The sequence below is a fragment of the Euprymna scolopes genome, chromosome 46 (genome assembly GCF_053919585.1).
Source record: "Euprymna scolopes isolate OS-2025 chromosome 46, ASM5391958v1, whole genome shotgun sequence".
NCBI lineage: Eukaryota > Metazoa > Mollusca > Cephalopoda > Sepiida > Sepiolidae > Euprymna > Euprymna scolopes.
The window spans coordinates 120016652-120035314 of NC_136527.1; the positions used below are offsets into that span (position 1 = coordinate 120016652).

An 18663-nucleotide genomic window follows, 5' to 3' on the forward strand; every position below is an offset into this window, starting at 1 on the left:
AATATGTTGAACAAATAACGATTTTTTCGCCAAGATTAGACTCATAGTAGAATTTATATTTTTTTATACAATTATTTCAATATTAGTTTTCATAATCCAGAGATATAAATATTTAATTACTGTAACTTATCATTTACTGGTTAAACGATGATGTTCAATAAAGTATAATATATGTTTTTGAACCAATTTAATTCTGATTTAATATATTTGCATTACAAGCTAATCAATGAATATAAAGTAATGAAGTCATAAATCAGTATGTATGTGTCCGCCATTTTTCAAATGAGCAATACTTTTTCTCTGGTGTTCTTGGGTAATTATTTGCTTTATCAGGTTTCCAGTTTTTTTTTCTACTCGACGAATGCCCCAGAGTGAGGTCCAGAATATATCTCTAGTTTTTGAAGTTGCATATAAATGCACGAGCACATTATTTAAATATTATGTTGGAGTTACTCATTTGTGAAATAAGTGGACGGGGCAGAAATATGCGACTATACAATCAATCCCAATATGAATATAAAATAAATATTTTAATTTCCCTTTGTGCCCTTCTACTGTTGTGTTACAAGTCATGTCTCTTCATCAATAAACAGATGTATTTAAGCAATATACTTAATATCTACAATTACCATATGCTCGCTTGTATTAATAAATGACCTCAAACCACTGAATATAGATTATATTTAACTTTCACTATATTTGTAACAGAAATATACAGTTATATTAGCTGTGTCACTAGGGCTATTTTCTAAGTATATACAATGCTTTATGCCTGACCTTGATGACTGCCTATAAATAGAATATACGAATTTCGAATCACCATGTACTAATTATTTCTCTTATAACTGAAAAAACACATGACAGATAGCTACTGTAATTCCAATATATACTTTACCTCCAAGGCGACTTCCTTTATCTAACTTGCATGCCAAAAAAATAAAATTCCCAAACCAACCTTTACTTAAAACTGTAAATCCTAATGAAAATCTACTCTCATTTGTTAATAACCCCCGTCTCTTGAAAGCTAACAACCTGCCCCCCCAAGCTGTCACTAAAACTCCTACATTGCACACGCCTTTGTAGTGGAATCTTTAACTCCCAGCCCTTATCCTTCACATGCTGACCGCTTAGTAGTCATCACTAAACATCTATACATTTCTACCTATGACATGCATTAGAGTTCATTCCTATATGACACTTTTAATTAAGTGTCAAAAAGTTGACTGGCGAAGTTAATTAAAATTAATTAAATTATGATAATAATTGTTTTATTGAACAGTAAAAATTTCGTTTGGGTAGCCAACACTTTTTAAGAACCAAGTGTAATAAACTGTCATTGAGTGTAAAGAGATGATGACCCGAGAAAGAACAGGATTGACCTATAAAACTGTCAATAAAACAAAAACCATCTGCAGGTGTATTGACCTTTCAAAATTATAAAAACGTTATCAAAATAAATTCGTTTTGGGAATCCAACATTTTAAGTGCAAGGAGATGGTGCCTCGAGCAATGACCTATAACACTAAAACAAAGTGCTGAAAAATCATAATTGTCAAAATTATAAACAATAAATATATTTCTAAGTTGGCAAACATTGTGGGTCGGCCTAACTTAGAATTAAGCACAAGTTTGGCACAAGGCTGGGCGGCTATACATCGTTAATCAACTAATCACAGAATTAGTATAGCCCCTCCCAATGACTGCAACTAATTGGCCGATTATCTAAAAACCGATCAGAGGCTAACATGGGTGATTGTTACGACGATAGCTATTAGTCGGCATTCCCCATTGACTGACCAATCAGACACTGATTGTTCAAGGATTCGGGCCAATAAATAGAGGATACCCAAAGCGAAAAAGCAAGTTGATTCATTTTTGTCGCCACTAAAAGAACTAAATGCGTTGCCACTCCGTTCTACATCATTAACGCTGCCTAATTGCAGTTAAGATTTTCTAAGAAAACTTTATTCCGCCAGTCAACCACAATCACTCCCATTCCGTGGTGTTTTTGAAGATTGTTTTAATAAACGTTGTTATTGTTTATAACAAGTGCTTTCCGATGTTTTCTTTTGTCTGCTTGGCAACTTTTCTTCTCTCCAGCAGAACTTCAACCTTCTTCGACTGGACCGTACTGATCTCTTCTTTCTACAGAACTTAAAGCAACGTGGGCGTGGAAGGAAACAGAGAAAGATCAGTCGAAATATGTGGTGATCACGAAACCATTAGCCAACTCGGGTTCGTGAAGACATCGTATCACATTTGGTGCCGTGACCGGGATATATTGTTTCCCAGCATGGAAATAATTTTGACCCACGGCATAAAAAAAATTATAACCACTAGACAAATAAAAAATGGCCCACGGTCTTTAAAAACGGAAAAAAACTGAATATTTCAGGCAAAATTTTAAACAATGACAGACCAGTACACACGTGCATAAAAAACGCACTCAAAAAGAAAATTCAGAACTTGAAAAAAAAATTTGTCTTGCACCTAAAAAAAAAAAACAGTTACAAAGATCGATTAAAAAAGAGTATTGAAAAATAACCCTTCGAAAAAAAAGTAAGAAATGTGTCCTCCACACAAACAAAAAAAAAACAGACGAAAAAAGTGCCTCTAGAATATGCAATATCTCTTTCTCTCTCACGCTTTCTCTCTTCCTGTCTCTCCGAAGATATATATCCATATGTGTGTATATCTATGCATCTTGCTATTACATGAAAGAAAAAGAAAAAAATCCTTCAAACACGAAGCTCAAAAAATAAATTTAAAAGAGAAAAAACGAAAGAAAAAAAGGATACCTACCATTTGTTATCTGATCTTTATTTTAAAAATATATTATAAAAATATAGGACTTTTTAAAAAATTGCTTTTGACTTTGCAAATGTAAGAACCTTGTAGAATGTTAATTACTTTTTCGGTTTGGATTTAAGAAAATGGAACTCTGTTTCAGCACTGTGTTTCATGAACAGTTTATATGTCCTTTTTCAGGTTAGGTAACAATTAACGCTGAAACATAAGGGGACTTTTTGATTTGATAATGTTTTTTTATTGATTTTTTTTGTCTGTTAAAAAAGTAAAGAAGGGAAAGTAAAAGATTATTGCTAAAAATATGAAGGTTTTGTGTCAGCGCCTTACAAAATTGATAAAAACAAGATTTTTTCTATTTTGTGATTTTTTTTAACTGTTTAAGTCTACCTGTCACTCATTTGTTTAAAATAATAGCACACATATAAAAGTGAGTTGGTGGGCCGGTTTGGCCTCACCGTTATAAGTGAGGAGGGTGTTGGAACAATGCTACCTGCCTCTGTTTCTCTTCCTCTCTTCTCTCTCTCCCCCTCTCGTGTTGTCTACCATTCTTTCACCCTCTGTAAGTTTTTTTTGGGCGAGAGAGTGACTTTTCAAATTGTCGAAGTTTTTTTTATTACGTAATGGTGTTATGAGAGTGGTGGGTGTGTAATGGCATCGCTCTGTCTCTATCCCCTTCTTTTCCCCCTCATTCTCTCTCTCTACTCTTGCGTTTTAATGATTGTATAGCTAAACCCCCATGGCTGATTGTAGGAGGGCATATAATAACGAATTAACTTGAAGTTTTTTAAAAAAATTTTCTACCAAGTTTAAAGAACAAAATTATTTATGCTTCGTAAAATTACATTAAATGATGTCTTCAATTGTTTTTTATCAAAAAAAAGAGAGACAATTATTCAAACAGAACTTGAAGTACTTTTTTGAAATCTTCGGGTGTTTGGAAAAACCAACTGTTACATTATTACGTTAATTTTTAAGAGTTCTCTGAAATTTTCATAGTTTTTTAAAGAAAAATTATGCTATTACATTTCGAATATTCTCTGAATTTTTTATAGTTTCTAAGAAAATATTATTTGACTAACGAAAGAATTTTTTCTGAATTCTATATGATTTTCAAGGAAGAATTATTCGAGCGAATTCTTTAATTGAAGGTTTATTTGAAATTGGACCGTATGATAGGGGTCCCTGAAATATTGACTGGGGAGTATTTACGAAAAGTTGCATTAATTCTTAAGAAAAAAATTCCTCAGTCTTGAAAGATCTCTCCTTAATTGAAACTTTAATTTTCTCAAGCTGTTAACTATACAGAACTGGTCGTTAACTAATGTAACTCCCAGGTGTGGCGGGAGTTCATTAATACGAAATAATCTTTGTGAGTGATATTAGGAAGAGAGTTGCTTTTAAATAATAAACTAATTACTTTGGAAAAAAAGTTGATTAACGTGAAAAGTTTCTGAATTCGAAATGACCTTGATAATGGTCTATACGAAGGAATGATTTTTAAGAATTAATTAAATAACTTTAAATGTACACTGAACTTTAAAAAAAATAATTACGAAAAAAAATTTGGGATGTCTGAATCTCATTGTGAAGGGTAGATTGATTAACAATGGATTTTCTATGATCTTTTAGGAAGATTGATTTTAATAATGAACCAAATGTTTGGAAAAATTTTTGGATTTCATTGTGAAAAATGGGTTGATTCGAAATTTATGATCTTTTGAGAAGCTTGTTTTAAAATAATAAATGAATTACTTAGGAAAGAAGTTAACTAACATAAATTCGGAATTTTTAATAGTCCTTTGTGAAAAACTGCTTTTAACGATGAACCAAAATACTTGAAATAATTAAATTTTGGGATGAAATTTTAATGATCTTTTGTAAATCAAGTTTGGAAAAAAAAACAGATACTTTTTAAATGAAATTTGGGAAAAAGTTTATTATGAATGTATTAACTTGGAATACGTTTGCACTGTGTAAACAAATTCTAATTGTGACCGAGGTGCTCTGAAATGATTTTTTTTAAAAATGTTCTGTTTTTAAGAAAAAATTGTTAACACCCTATTATTATTATATAGGTTTCTGAATTGTTTTTTTTTTTTAATTTTGTGCCCAAATTGAGTATTCTAACTCATGAAGGCTGAGTGCCCTTCTTAATTAATTATTTATATAATTAATAAATATTCCGTGGTGCATAGTTTTTATTAGTCGTTCGGCGGCAGACTCCTTGCTCTAACAGAATTAAATTTAGGCACCGCCAAAACTGGGGGGGGGGGCAGGTAAGTACTTTTTGACGGACCGTCTTTTTAAAAATCTACCAAAAATCAGTTAATTATCCAATCAATACGAAATTTTCAGCGATTATTAAGAGAAGAATGAACTTTATAAAAGTGTACTTATTTTTCATAAACGATATATATATATATATATATATATATATATATATATATATATATATATATATATTTGCTTACAACCCCTCCTTGTTTTTTTTGGGGGGGGTACCAAATATGCTTAAAATAATCATCTGAAACTGAACTCAACATATTGTGTTGTTGTAAGGAACAGGATTATGAATTAAAAAAAAAATTGTTTACATACCTTATTTTGACGTCTGAATATCAGAAATTTGATTGTGTTTAATTATTCCGCTTTTGACTTTTGGAGTGTGAAATTCGGTGAATATGTTAAGTAAAATAATTAATTTAAGTTAAGCAAAAAAAAATTTTTTTTTAAATATTTATACGAAAATGCCATTTTAAAATCTTTGATAAATAAATTAATAGTTTTTTTTAGCGAGCCGAATATATCATGAGCATTATTAAACAGGGCATGCTTTGAGGAATCGATACAAAAAATCGATAAATATTGTGCCCTCTGTGTTAAAAATATCAGTTTTTCGATCCCGTTTGATAACGTTTGCCACCTTTCGACTACGGTGGACCATACGCGCTGAAATAATTTTGTGGGATCTTCGTGACTGCCAAAATCGGTGCAAGCGTGAATCAGTACAGTACAGTAGTACCCAATTTTGGTTGGTCCACACTCACATAGAAACGAGACGCTTCTCTTTTCATTGCGAGACAAAATTATGGATGGTAAATAAAAATTTATTATTATTTTTATTATTACACGTATTTATTTTTATTTTACCGAAACTATAGCGGTCATTTGTTCGTCCGTCTGCCATAAACAAAACTTTACAGAGAAAAATTAATTTTAAACTAGAAACAGTACTTTTTTTTATACTGCGAAAAATACGCACCGTAAAAAAATTGTTAAACCTTCTTCATTGAATTATTAGGTGAAAGTGCAGAATAGTTGAACACCCCCATGTTAAGAATGGCTTTCTTGCAGCCTCAGGGTTGCTTATGTAGTTTATTTTAATTTTTATTCTGCTTTAAATCCCCCCCCCCACACACATACAAATTAAAAACCAAACTCATCAAAATGGTCACCCATCTGGTACTGGCCAGCCTCGGGGTTGCTTATGTAGTCAAAAAACCCCTACAGTTCTTCCTCGTTCAATGAAGGAGAAGTCTTTCTAGACTGGGTCAATTTTAATTTTTATTCTGCTTTAACCCCCCCCCCTCCATTTTTGGAAGCCTAATCCCCACACATACACATTAAAAACGAAACTCATCAAAATGGTCACCCATCCCTCTCTGAAAAATAATTTTTTTGTGCAAGTTTGGTCTTCCGTAGTTTGCTTTTTATCAACTACAAACATAAATAGGAACGTAAGCACTATCAAATCGATGCGAATTAACTGGTTGCCTATATGAATAAGTGGAATTATTTTAAATCCAGGTACTTATATTATAATATTTTTGCATATATTCATAAAAAAAATCACCCTAAATCTTAGTTAGACTAAAAATAAACAAATTAATTCTTTCAAATACCTTTTTTAAAAAATACTTATATACGCTTTTTGTGCAAGACAAAAAATGTCAATTGTTAACTTTTGGGGAAATTTTAACATTTAAAATTTAATTAAAAATAGTAGAAAAAGTTTTACATTATTCAGCTTTCTATATGATAAAATTCAGAATTTTGTCTTTCTGGACTTATTTAGGAATACATTCTATCTAAAGAACTATTTTGCATTTTTGATCAACTTGGGAGCAGTTTCATTCAAGCTGAAATATTATGCGCAGTTTGTTTTACCTCATATTTTTTTCTTATAAAAGGGGTCATTGACACACAAACTAATAATACTACAGAAATATCCATTGACATTATCGAGTAGCAGCGCCTCAGTTCTTGACTATTAGCTACTTCATTCTGAAAGGAGGAGTTAATGCCTGGGATGATGAAACTCATAATATTTGAGCTGAAGTTATCTCATTTCAACAAGACTTGCCTCTCTAACTCGCCAGAATGATAATAGCGCAAAGGTATGAAGAAACAGAAACATCTACTACACTTTAATCGTTTAATTTATTTCTTTGTTCGAATGTAATTTTGTAATTTAACTGAATTTGTCGTTTGTGCAATTCGTTGAGTTGTTTAGTTCGAAATAACAATGAAATGTTCAGTCTTAAAAAAAAACCCTCATTTTTATATCTTCATATAATTTAGTTTTGAATGATAATAAGTTTACCAAAGAAATCCAAACAAGCCTTAAACATTGACAAAATAATCTAAACTTGATAGAAAAACAACTCGACAAATGTAATAAATACACGGACATTTTTACACGAGGAACAAAATAATGATTACACCGTTTTATGATGACTTTAATTCATTGTTCTTTAGCAGTTGATTTTCTTTTTAAATAATTTCACGTTTAAATCGTGTTTTTCATCGTTTAATGTTGATTCTTTTATATTTTCATATATTTTATTTCTTAATGAATTGAACACACAAAACAAAAGTTGTTTCAATTTACTAAAGAAATCAAAACAAATCAGAAAAAAAAACGAATTCTTTTTATTTATTTATTTATTGAATTCCTGGAAAGAAAGGTATGTTGTGTTTTCTTTTACTTTTTAACAATTTAGAAATTCAATAACTTTAAAAATAATTTTAAACATTCAAAAAAAAAAAAAAATAATTCTGCAAATAAAATAAAAAGTGTGAATCGAGTTGACAGATCGATCTTTTTTAATATTTCGTTATAAGCATGTCGAAATTATTAACATATTCAAAAGTTACGAAAACTCATCAAGTTCAACAACTATTATTGTTTTTTTAGTTTTTAAAAAAAAGTCTATCACTATAGACGACACATGTTGGTTTAAACTTTGCTTTCCGAGTTAAATCTTCATTTGTGATAATTAAATTGATTGACTTACCGAGGGTGGCTCGGTGGGAAGGGAAAGACACTCATGGCTGTGAACGGCCCGGCCTGGTGTTTGTTAATGAAGAAAATAGGATGTCTATTCCTTATAGCTTAAATAGACATTCCAGTCTCGTTTCAATCTCGCTGAACGAGAGATTGAGACTATAAAAAGAGTCACCTTTGTAAGCTTGTTGTTGTTGTAGTTTTGTTCTTGTCGTTGTTAGAGATCTTTCAGACCGGTACAACAACTGTTAACAGCGCGTTATATTTACAAGAATACGTTTGCTTGTAAGCAACGAGGTAATTTTTCGTTGCAAGCTAAACGTCTTTTCTCCCCCCCCCACTCGTCGGTAGGAAATATCGACACATTGTCTACTCTATGACATTTAAGAAAAATGCAATTTTACCCAATTTTCCGAAAAAGTTACTTTTACCTATAAATAACTTACTACTCGTTTAATTTTCGTAATTTAAAAAAAAAAATACTATTTTCGTATTTCGTAATGTTTTTGCTTAAAACGAAATATTTTTATTAATTTTTTTTTACTAAAAATACAATAGCAGTTGCTCAACTCATGTGTTTTCGTAATTTTTTCGTATGTCAATATTTTCGACATGCTTATAACAGTATATTTTGTAAAAAAAAAAAATGGATCTGCCGACAAGATACATATTTTTTTTTTATTCAGGTCTGCTATAAGGCATTGCACAATCCATATTTTCTATTGGATTGCAATAAAAATGTTTTAATAGGCACCGCCAAAACGGAGGGGGGGGGCAGGTCAGTACTTTTTGATGGACCGTCTTTTTAAAAATCTACCAAAAATCAGGTAATTATCCGATCAATACGAAATTTTCAGCGATTATTAAGAGAAGAATGAACTTTATAACAGTGTACTTATTTTTTATAAACGATATTTATATATATATATATATATATATATATATTGCTTACAACCCCCCTTGTTTTGAGAGGGTACAAATATACTTAAAATGATCATGTGAAACTGAACACAACATTTTGTGTTGTTGTAAGGGACAGAATTATAGATTAAAAAAAAATTGTTTGCATACCTTATTTTGACGTCTGAATATCAGAACTTCGATTGTGTTTAATTATCCTGCTTTTGAGTTTTGAAGTGTGAAATTCGGTGAATATGTTAAGTAAAATAATTAATTTAAGTTAAGCAAAGCAAAAATATTTTTTTTTAATATTTATACGAAAAAAGACATTTTAAAATCTTTGATAAATAAATTAACAATTTTATTTTAGGGAGCCGAATAATGCATGACCATTATTAAATAGGGCATGATTTGAATAATCGATACAAAAAAAATTCGATAAATATTGTGCCCTTTGTGTTAAAAATAGCATCATTTTTTTCGATCCCGTTTGAAAACGTTTGCCGCCTTTCGACTACGGGGGACCAAACGCGCTGAAATAATTTTTTTTTATTCTGCTTTAAATTGCCCCCCCCCTTATTTTGGGGAGCCCACACACATACACATTAAAAACCAAACTCATACAAATGGTCACCCATCTGGTACTGGCCAGCCTCAGCTTAATAATACATTGAAATTTTCGTCACTGAAAAATAAGTTTTTTTTCGCCTGTTTGGTCTTCCATAGTTTGCTTCTTATCAAACGCAAACGTAAACAGTGTCGATCTAGACTCTAGATCGAAGCGAAATAACTGGTTATCTATATGAATAAGTGGAAATATTTGAAATCCAGGTACTTATATTATAATATTTTTGCATATTCTCTTAGAAAATCATCCTAAATCTTAGTTAGACAATAAATAAATTAATTAATTATTTCAAAAACCTTTTTTTTAAATATTTATGTACGTTTTTTGTGCAAGACAAAAAAATGTCAATTGTTAACTTTTTGGGAAAATTTAACATTTAAAATTTAATTATAAATAGTAGAAAAAGTTTGACATTATTCGGTTTTCTCTATGATAAAATTCAGGGTTTTATCTTTTTGGAAAAAAAAAGTTACTCAGAAATAATGGATTTTAATAAATGTAATTTCGTTTTAAAAAACAACAACAACTTGATGTTTCGGCCATTTTTGGCGGTGCCTATAATATATATATATATATATATATATATATATATATATATATATATATATATATAAATTTATGTTAAGTTCTCTTCCTTGAATATTTTTCATCGAAACCCGAACTCTTATTCTCCGATATTATTATGAAAACCACCCAGCAGAAGGAATAATATCGACAAGGAAGAACGTGAACAAAAATGGACTTTCCTTAATCGCCGATAAGGACTATGTTGAATGAATAATATTAATAGCAGGGACAAACTCTTGTTGAACTGAAGAACATTTTATTTTTTTAATAGTTTCTTAAGTCTATTTAAAAATAAACAATTTAGCAATCAATTGCTTAAAATTAAATTTATATTGTTTTTCTTGTTCTTTCTTGCCACCATACACTTATTTTTTAATATAACACAGCTACTACACTTTAATCGTTAAATTTATTTTTTTGTTCAAATTTAATTTTGTAATTTAACTGAGTTTGCTCTTTGTGAAATTCCTTCCTCTTATTTGAGTTGTTTATGTGAAATATTCAGTTTTTTAACTTTTTTAAAGTTTGCATTTTTTTTTTTTTTTTAATGTGACGATTATTTGGATTCTTCGGACTTTGGATGTTAACATTAGTTCGACTAATTCAAATAATAATGAAATGTTCTGTCTTAAAAAATAAATCTGATTTTTATATTTTAATATTTAAGTTTTGAATAATAATACATGCAAAATTTGAATAAAAAAAATCCAAACAAACTTAAATCATTGTCAAAAATAATCTAACCACAATTCGGCACATTTAACTAATAAACGGACATTTTTACACGAGGAACAAAATAATGATTACACCGTTTTATGATGACTTAAATCCTTTGTTCTTTAGCAGTTGATTTTCTTTTTAAATAATTTCACGTTTAAATCGTGTTTTTCATCTTTTAATTTTGATTCTTTTATATTTTCATATATTTTATTTCTTAAAGAATTGAACACACAAAACAAAAGTTGTATCAATTTACTAAAGAAATCCTAACAAACAAAACAAATTTTCTATTTTTAACACAAAAAGAAAAAAAGGAATTCATCCCGATTTTTAAAAGGATTGCTAGGAATGAAAGGTAAGTTTTTTTTCTTTTCCTTTTTAACAATTTAAAAATTCAATAACTTTTTAAATAAATTTAAACATTAAAAACATTTTTATTGCAATTCAATAATAAAAAAAATGATTTCGTAAAAGACGTGAATAAAAAATTATGAATCTCCGATTAAAAAAAAAATGAGTTTGTTAAGTCGACAAATCGGTATTTTAAAAAGATATCTCGTTATAAGCATGTCGAAAATATTAACATATTCAAAACTCATGAAAACGCATCAAGTTGAACAACTGCTATTGTATTTTTAATAAAAATAAAAGTCAATCACGAAAGACTACAAATGTTGGTTAAATCTAAACTCTACATTCAGACTGTGTTAACACTTCATAATCTATTTTATGATATTTATATTTAAAAAAATGAAATTTTACCTAATTTTCCCAAAATTTATTTTTACGTATAAATAACTTATTATTCGATGAATTTTCGTAATTTTTGAAAATATAACCATTTTCGAGATTACAGTAAAATTTTTATTGGTGCTAATGCAGAGAGTGATCCACGCTATTTTTTAAATTGTATTTCCCCGTTTAATTAATTTTATGATATGTTTTTTTATTCAATTGTAAGGTTAAAGTACATATTAGGTACAAATACCCTCCCCATGTTAAGAATGGCTTTTTAAATAATTACGTTATTATTTCAGCACAGATTTCTCTCTGCATAAGTACAAAATAGTTATATACAGTTAAATACGTAGTAATGTTTTTGCTTAAACGACATATTTTTAAAAATCGATCTATTAACTCTATCTTGAACAAACACCAAAAATCTCCTAAAATTATATTATGTAATCTGACATTTAGATTTTTTTCAAATTTTTTTTACACTTATCAAGGCCCGGAAGCCACTCAGGGATAAGGGTTATTGCAAGTACATTACGTTAGTGTGGAGATTTGATGAAGTGTTTACTTAAGGGGGCGGTTCATTAGGAATTTGTTTACATTGGACTTGAATACATCCAAGTTGTAGTCAGGTGGGAAGCAGACAGACGGAATAGAGTTCCACAGGCGTGCAATTATTTTTCTTTTTTTTACTGTCCAAATTAGCTATTATGTCGCTGTAATAATATGTAATAATAATAATAATAATAATAATAATAATAATAATATGTCGCTGTAATAATATGTAATAATAATAATATGTCGCTGGAGAATTCTGCTGGATTTTTTAATGTTTTCTCACATATTTGCATTTTCGAATGGCGACCTATTTCTTTTTTTATAAAATTTAATATAGAAAAAATTTAATATAGAAAAAATAATTGTAAAACTTTATAATCTAACAAACGTAGAAAATTAATATAGAAAAAATTAATATAAAAGAAATTCAATATAAAAAAATTTAATATATAAAAAAATTCAATATAAAAAAATTTAATATATAAAAAAATTTTATATAGAAAAAATTTAATATAAAAAAGAATTAATATAGAAAAAATTTAATATAAAAAATTAATATGGAAAAAAATTATTATAAAAAAATTTAATATAAAAAAGAATTAATATAGAAAAAATTTAACATAAAAAAGAATTAATATTGAAAAAATTTAATATAAAAAATTAATATGGAAAAGAATTATTATAAAAAATTTTATATAGAAAAAATTTAATATAAAAAAGAATTAATATAGAAAAAATTTAATATAAAAAATTAATATGGAAAAAAGTTATTATAAAAAATTTTATATAGAAAAAATTTAATATAAAAAAGAATTAATATAGAAAAAATTTAATATAAAAAAGAATTAATATAGAAAAAATTTAATATAAAAAATTATAAAAAAATTTTATATAGAAAAAATTTAATATAAAAAATTAATATGGAAAAAAATTATTATAAGCATGTCGAAAATATTAACATATTCAAAACTCATGAAAACTCATCAAGTTGAACAACTGCTATTGTATTTTTAGTTCAATTGTAAGGTTAAAGTACATATTAGGTACAAACACCCTCCCCATGTTAAGAATGGCTTTTTAAATAATTACGTTATTATTTCAGCACAGATTTCTCTCTGCATAAGTACCAAATAGTTACATACAGTTAAATACGTAGTAATGTTTTTGCTTAAACGAGATATATTTAAAAATCGATAACTCTATCTTGAACAAGCACCAAAAATCTCCTAAAATTATATTATGTAATCTGACATTTAGATTTTTTCAAAAGTCCTTTTTTTACACTTATCAAGGACCGGAAGCCACTCAGGGATAAGGGTTATTGCAAGTACATTACGTTAGTGTGGAGATTTGATGAAGTGTTTAATTAAGGGGGCGGTTCATTAGGAATTTGTTTACATTGGACTTGAATACATCCAAGTTGTAGTCAGGTGGGAAGCAGACAGACGGAATAGAGTTCCACAGGCGTGCAGTTATTTTTCTTTTTTTTACTGTCCACATTAGCTATTATGTCGCTGTAATAATATGTAATAATAATAATAATAATAATAATAATAATAATATGTCGCTGGAGAATTCTGCTGGATTTTTTAATGTTTTCTCACATATTTGCATTTTCGAATGGCGACCTATTTTTTTTTTTTATAAAATTTAATGTAGAAAAAATTTAATATAGAAAAAATAATTGTAAAACTTTATAATCTAACCAAACGTTGTTTACTCCTTTAAAAAAAATAAAAATTGACTTTATTTTGGCTACTACGTTCAACCAGCCTTAAAAATATCTGCAAAAAGAAAAAAAAAATTAAAAAGTTTTTAGGGTGGGGAATCACTTTCCTATATAAATTTAATGTAAAATGAGCACCCACTTTATGACCAGTTAGCAGTCAATAATATCTGTAAATTTTTATTGGAGGGGAAGAGTAGGGGGCTCATATCAGGTTTTTGCTTTCTTGCGTTTTGAGGGGTGGAGGATGGGGATTAGATCCTATATGTTGTTAACTATTCTGTACTTCCATTTAACAATTAAAAAACAAAATAAAGATAGTTTTGTCGGTGCCTAGATTAGATTCTATACGTTGTTAACTATTCTGTACTTCAATTTAACAATTTAAAAAAAAAACAAAGATAGTTTTGTCGGTGCCTAGATTAGATTCTATACGTTGTTAACTATTCTGTACTTCCATTTAACAATTTAAAAAAAAACAAAGATAGTTTTGTCGGTGCCTAGATTAGATTCTATACGTTGTTAACTATTCTGTACTTCCATTTAACAATTAAAAAAAAAACAAAGATAGTTTTGTCGGTGCCTAGATTAGATTCTATATGTTGTTAACTATTCTGTACTTCAATTTAACAATTAAAAAACAAAATAAAGATAGTTTTGTCGGTGCCTAGATTAGATCCTATATGTTGTTAACTATTCTGTACTTCAATTTAACAATTAAAAAACAAAATAAAGATAGTTTTGTCGGTGCCTAGATTAGATCCTATGTGTTGTTAACTATTCTGTACTTCCATTTAACAATTAAAAAACAAAATAAAGATAGTTTTGTCGGTGCCTAGATTAGATCCTATGTGTTGTTAACTATTCTGTACTTCCATTTAACAATTAAAAAACAAAATAAAGATAGTTTTGTCGGTGCCTAGATTAGATCCTATATGTTGTTAACTATTCTGTACTTCCATTTAACAATTAAAAAACAAAATAAAGATAGTTTTGTCGGTGCCTAGATTAGATCCTATATGTTGTTAACTATTCTGTACTTCCATTTAACAATTAAAAAACAAAATAAAGATAGTTTTGTCGGTGCCTAGATTAGATCCTATGTGTTGTTAACTATTCTGTACTTCCATTTAACAATTAAAAAACAAAATAAAGATAGTTTTGTCGGTGCCTAGATTAGATCCTATATGTTGTTAACTATTCTGTACTTCCATTTAACAATTAAAAAACAAAATAAAGATAGTTTTGTCGGTGCCTAGATTAGATCCTATGTGTTGTTAACTATTCTGTACTTCCATTTAACAATAAAAAAACAAAATAAAGATAGTTTTGTCGGTGCCTAGATTAGATCCTATATGTTGTTAACTATTCTGTACTTCCATTTAACAATTAAAAAACAAAATAAAGATAGTTTTGTCGGTGCCTAGATTAGATTCTATATGTTGTTAACTATTCTGTACTTCAATTTAACAATTAAAAAACAAAATAAAGATAGTTTTGTCGGTGCCTAGATTAGATCCTATATGTTGTTAACTATTCTGTACTTCCATTTAACAATTAAAAAACAAAATAAAGATAGTTTTGTCGGTGCCTAGATTAGATTCTATATGTTGTTAACTATTCTGTACTTCCATTTAACAATTAAAAAACAAAATAAAGATAGTTTTGTCGGTGCCTAGATTAGATCCTATATGTTGTTAACTATTCTGTACTTCCATTTAACAATTAAAAACCAAAATAAAGATAGTTTTGTCGGTGCCTAGATTAGATTCTATATGTTGTTAACTATTCTGTACTTCAATTTAACAATTAAAAAACAAAATAAAGATAGTTTTGTCGGTGCCTAGATTAGATCCTATATGTTGTTAACTATTCTGTACTTCCATTTAACAATTAAAAAACAAAATAAAGATAGTTTTGTCGGTGCCTAGATTAGATCCTATGTGTTGTTAACTATTCTGTACTTCCATTTAACAATAAAAAAACAAAATAAAGATAGTTTTGTCGGTGCCTAGATTAGATCCTATATGTTGTTAACTATTCTGTACTTCCATTTAACAATTAAAAAACAAAATAAAGATAGTTTTGTCGGTGCCTAGATTAGATTCTATATGTTGTTAACTATTCTGTACTTCAATTTAACAATTAAAAAACAAAATAAAGATAGTTTTGTCGGTGCCTAGATTAGATCCTATATGTTGTTAACTATTCTGTACTTCCATTTAACAATTAAAAAACAAAATAAAGATAGTTTTGTCGGTGCCTAGATTAGATCCTATATGTTGTTAACTATTCTGTACTTCCATTTAACAATTAAAAAACAAAATAAAGATAGTTTTGTCGGTGCCTAGATTAGATCCTATATGTTGTTAACTATTCTGTACTTCCATTTAACAATTAAAAACCAAAATAAAGATAGTTTTGTCGGTGCCTAGATTAGATTCTATATGTTGTTAACTATTCTGTACTTCAATTTAACAATTAAAAAACAAAATAAAGATAGTTTTGTCGGTGCCTAGATTAGATCCTATATGTTGTTAACTATTCTGTACTTCCATTTAACAATTAAAAACCAAAATAAAGATAGTTTTGTCGGTGCCTAGATTAGATTCTATATGTTGTTAACTATTCTGTACTTCCATTTAACAATTAAAAAACAAAATAAAGATAGTTTTGTCGGTGCCTAGATTAGATCCTATATGTTGTTAACTATTCTGTACTTCCATTTAACAATTAAAAAACAAAATAAAGATAGTTTTGTCGGTGCCTAGATTAGATTCTATATGTTGTTAACTATTCTGTACTTCCATTTAACAATTAAAAAACAAAATAAAGATAGTTTTGTCGGTGCCTAGATTAGATCCTATATGTTGTTAACTATTCTGTACTTCCATTTAACAATTAAAAAACAAAATAAAGATAGTTTTGTCGGTGCCTAGATTAGATCCTATATGTTGTTAACTATTCTGTATTTCCATTTAACAATTAAAAAACAAAATAAAGATAGTTTTGTCGGTGCCTAGATTAGATTCTATATGTTGTTAACTATTCTGTACTTCCATTTAACAATTAAAAAACAAAATAAAGATAGTTTTGTCGGTGCCTAGATTAGATCCTATATGTTGTTAACTATTCTGTACTTCCATTTAACAATTAAAAAACAAAATAAAGATAGTTTTGTCGGTGCCTAGATTAGATTCTATATGTTGTTAACTATTCTGTACTTCAATTTAACAATTAAAAAACAAAATAAAGATAGTTTTGTCGGTGCCTAGATTAGATTCTATATGTTGTTAACTATTCTGTACTTCCATTTAACAATTAAAAAACAAAATAAAGATAGTTTTGTCGGTGCCTAGATTAGATCCTATGTGTTGTTAACTATTCTGTACTTCCATTTAACAATAAAAAAACAAAATAAAGATAGTTTTGTCGGTGCCTAGATTAGATCCTATGTGTTGTTAACTATTCTGTACTTCCATTTAACAATTAAAAAACAAAATAAAGATAGTTTTGTCGGTGCCTAGATTAGATCCTATGTGTTGTTAACTATTCTGTACTTCCATTTAACAATTAAAAAACAAAATAAAGATAGTTTTGTCGGTGCCTAGATTAGATCCTATATGTTGTTAACTATTCTGTACTTCCATTTAACAATTAAAAAACAAAATAAAGATAGTTTTGTCGGTGCCTAGATTATATTCTATATGTTGTTAACTATTCTGTACTTCCATTTAACAATTAAAAAACAAAATAAAGATAGTTTTGTCGGTGCCTAGATTAGATTCTATATGTTGTTAACTATTCTGTACTTCCATTTAACAATTAAAAAACAAAATAAAGATAGTTTTGTCGGTGCCTAGATTAGATTCTATATGTTGTTAACTATTCTGTACTTCCATTTAACAATTAAAAAACAAAATAAAGATAGTTTTGTCGGTGCCTAGATTAGATTCTATGTGTTGTTAACTATTCTGTACTTCCATTTAACAATTAAAAAACAAAATAAAGATAGTTTTGTCGGTGCCTAGATTAGATTCTATACGTTGTTAACTATTCTGTACTTCCATTTAACAATTTAAAAACAAAATAAAGATAGTTTTGTCGGTGCCTAGATTAGATCCTATATGTTGTTAACTATTCTGTACTTCCATTTAACAATTAAAAAACAAAATAAAGATAGTTTTGTCGGTGCCTAGATTAGATTCTATATGTTGTTAACTATTCTGTACTTCCATTTAACAATTTAAAAACAAAATAAAGATAGTTTTGTCGGTGCCTAGATTAGATTCTATATGTTGTTAACTATTCTGTACTTCCATTTAACAATTAAAAAACAAAATAAAGATAGTTTTGTCGGTGCCTAGATTAGATTCTATATGTTGTTAACTATTCTGTTCTTCAATTTAACAATTAAAAAACAAAATAAAGATAGTTTTGTCGGTGCCTAGATTAGATCCTATATGTTGTTAACTATTCTGTACTTCCATTTAACAATTAAAAAACAAAATAAAGATAGTTTTGTCGGTGCCTAGATTAGATTCTATATGTTGTTAACTATTCTGTACTTCCATTTAACAATTAAAAAACAAAATAAAGATAGTTTTGTCGGTGCCTAGATTAGATTCTATATGTTGTTAACTATTCTGTTCTTCAATTTAACAATTAAAAAACAAAATAAAGATAGTTTTGTCGGTGCCTAGATTAGATCCTATATGTTGTTAACTATTCTGT

At 28.2% G+C, this 18663-nt stretch overlaps 1 long non-coding RNA gene across 1 annotated transcript in view; it reads left to right on the top strand.

The window, feature by feature from the left end:
• Nucleotides 1–11000: 11000 nt before the first annotated feature.
• LOC145271106 (uncharacterized) overlaps nt 11001–18663 on the top strand; it is a 31874-nt gene continuing 24211 nt past the window's right edge. Inside the window, exon 1 of the long non-coding RNA XR_013865694.1 lies at nt 11001–11265. This is a non-coding gene — a long non-coding RNA (uncharacterized LOC145271106). The remainder of the gene's footprint in view (nt 11266–18663) is intronic.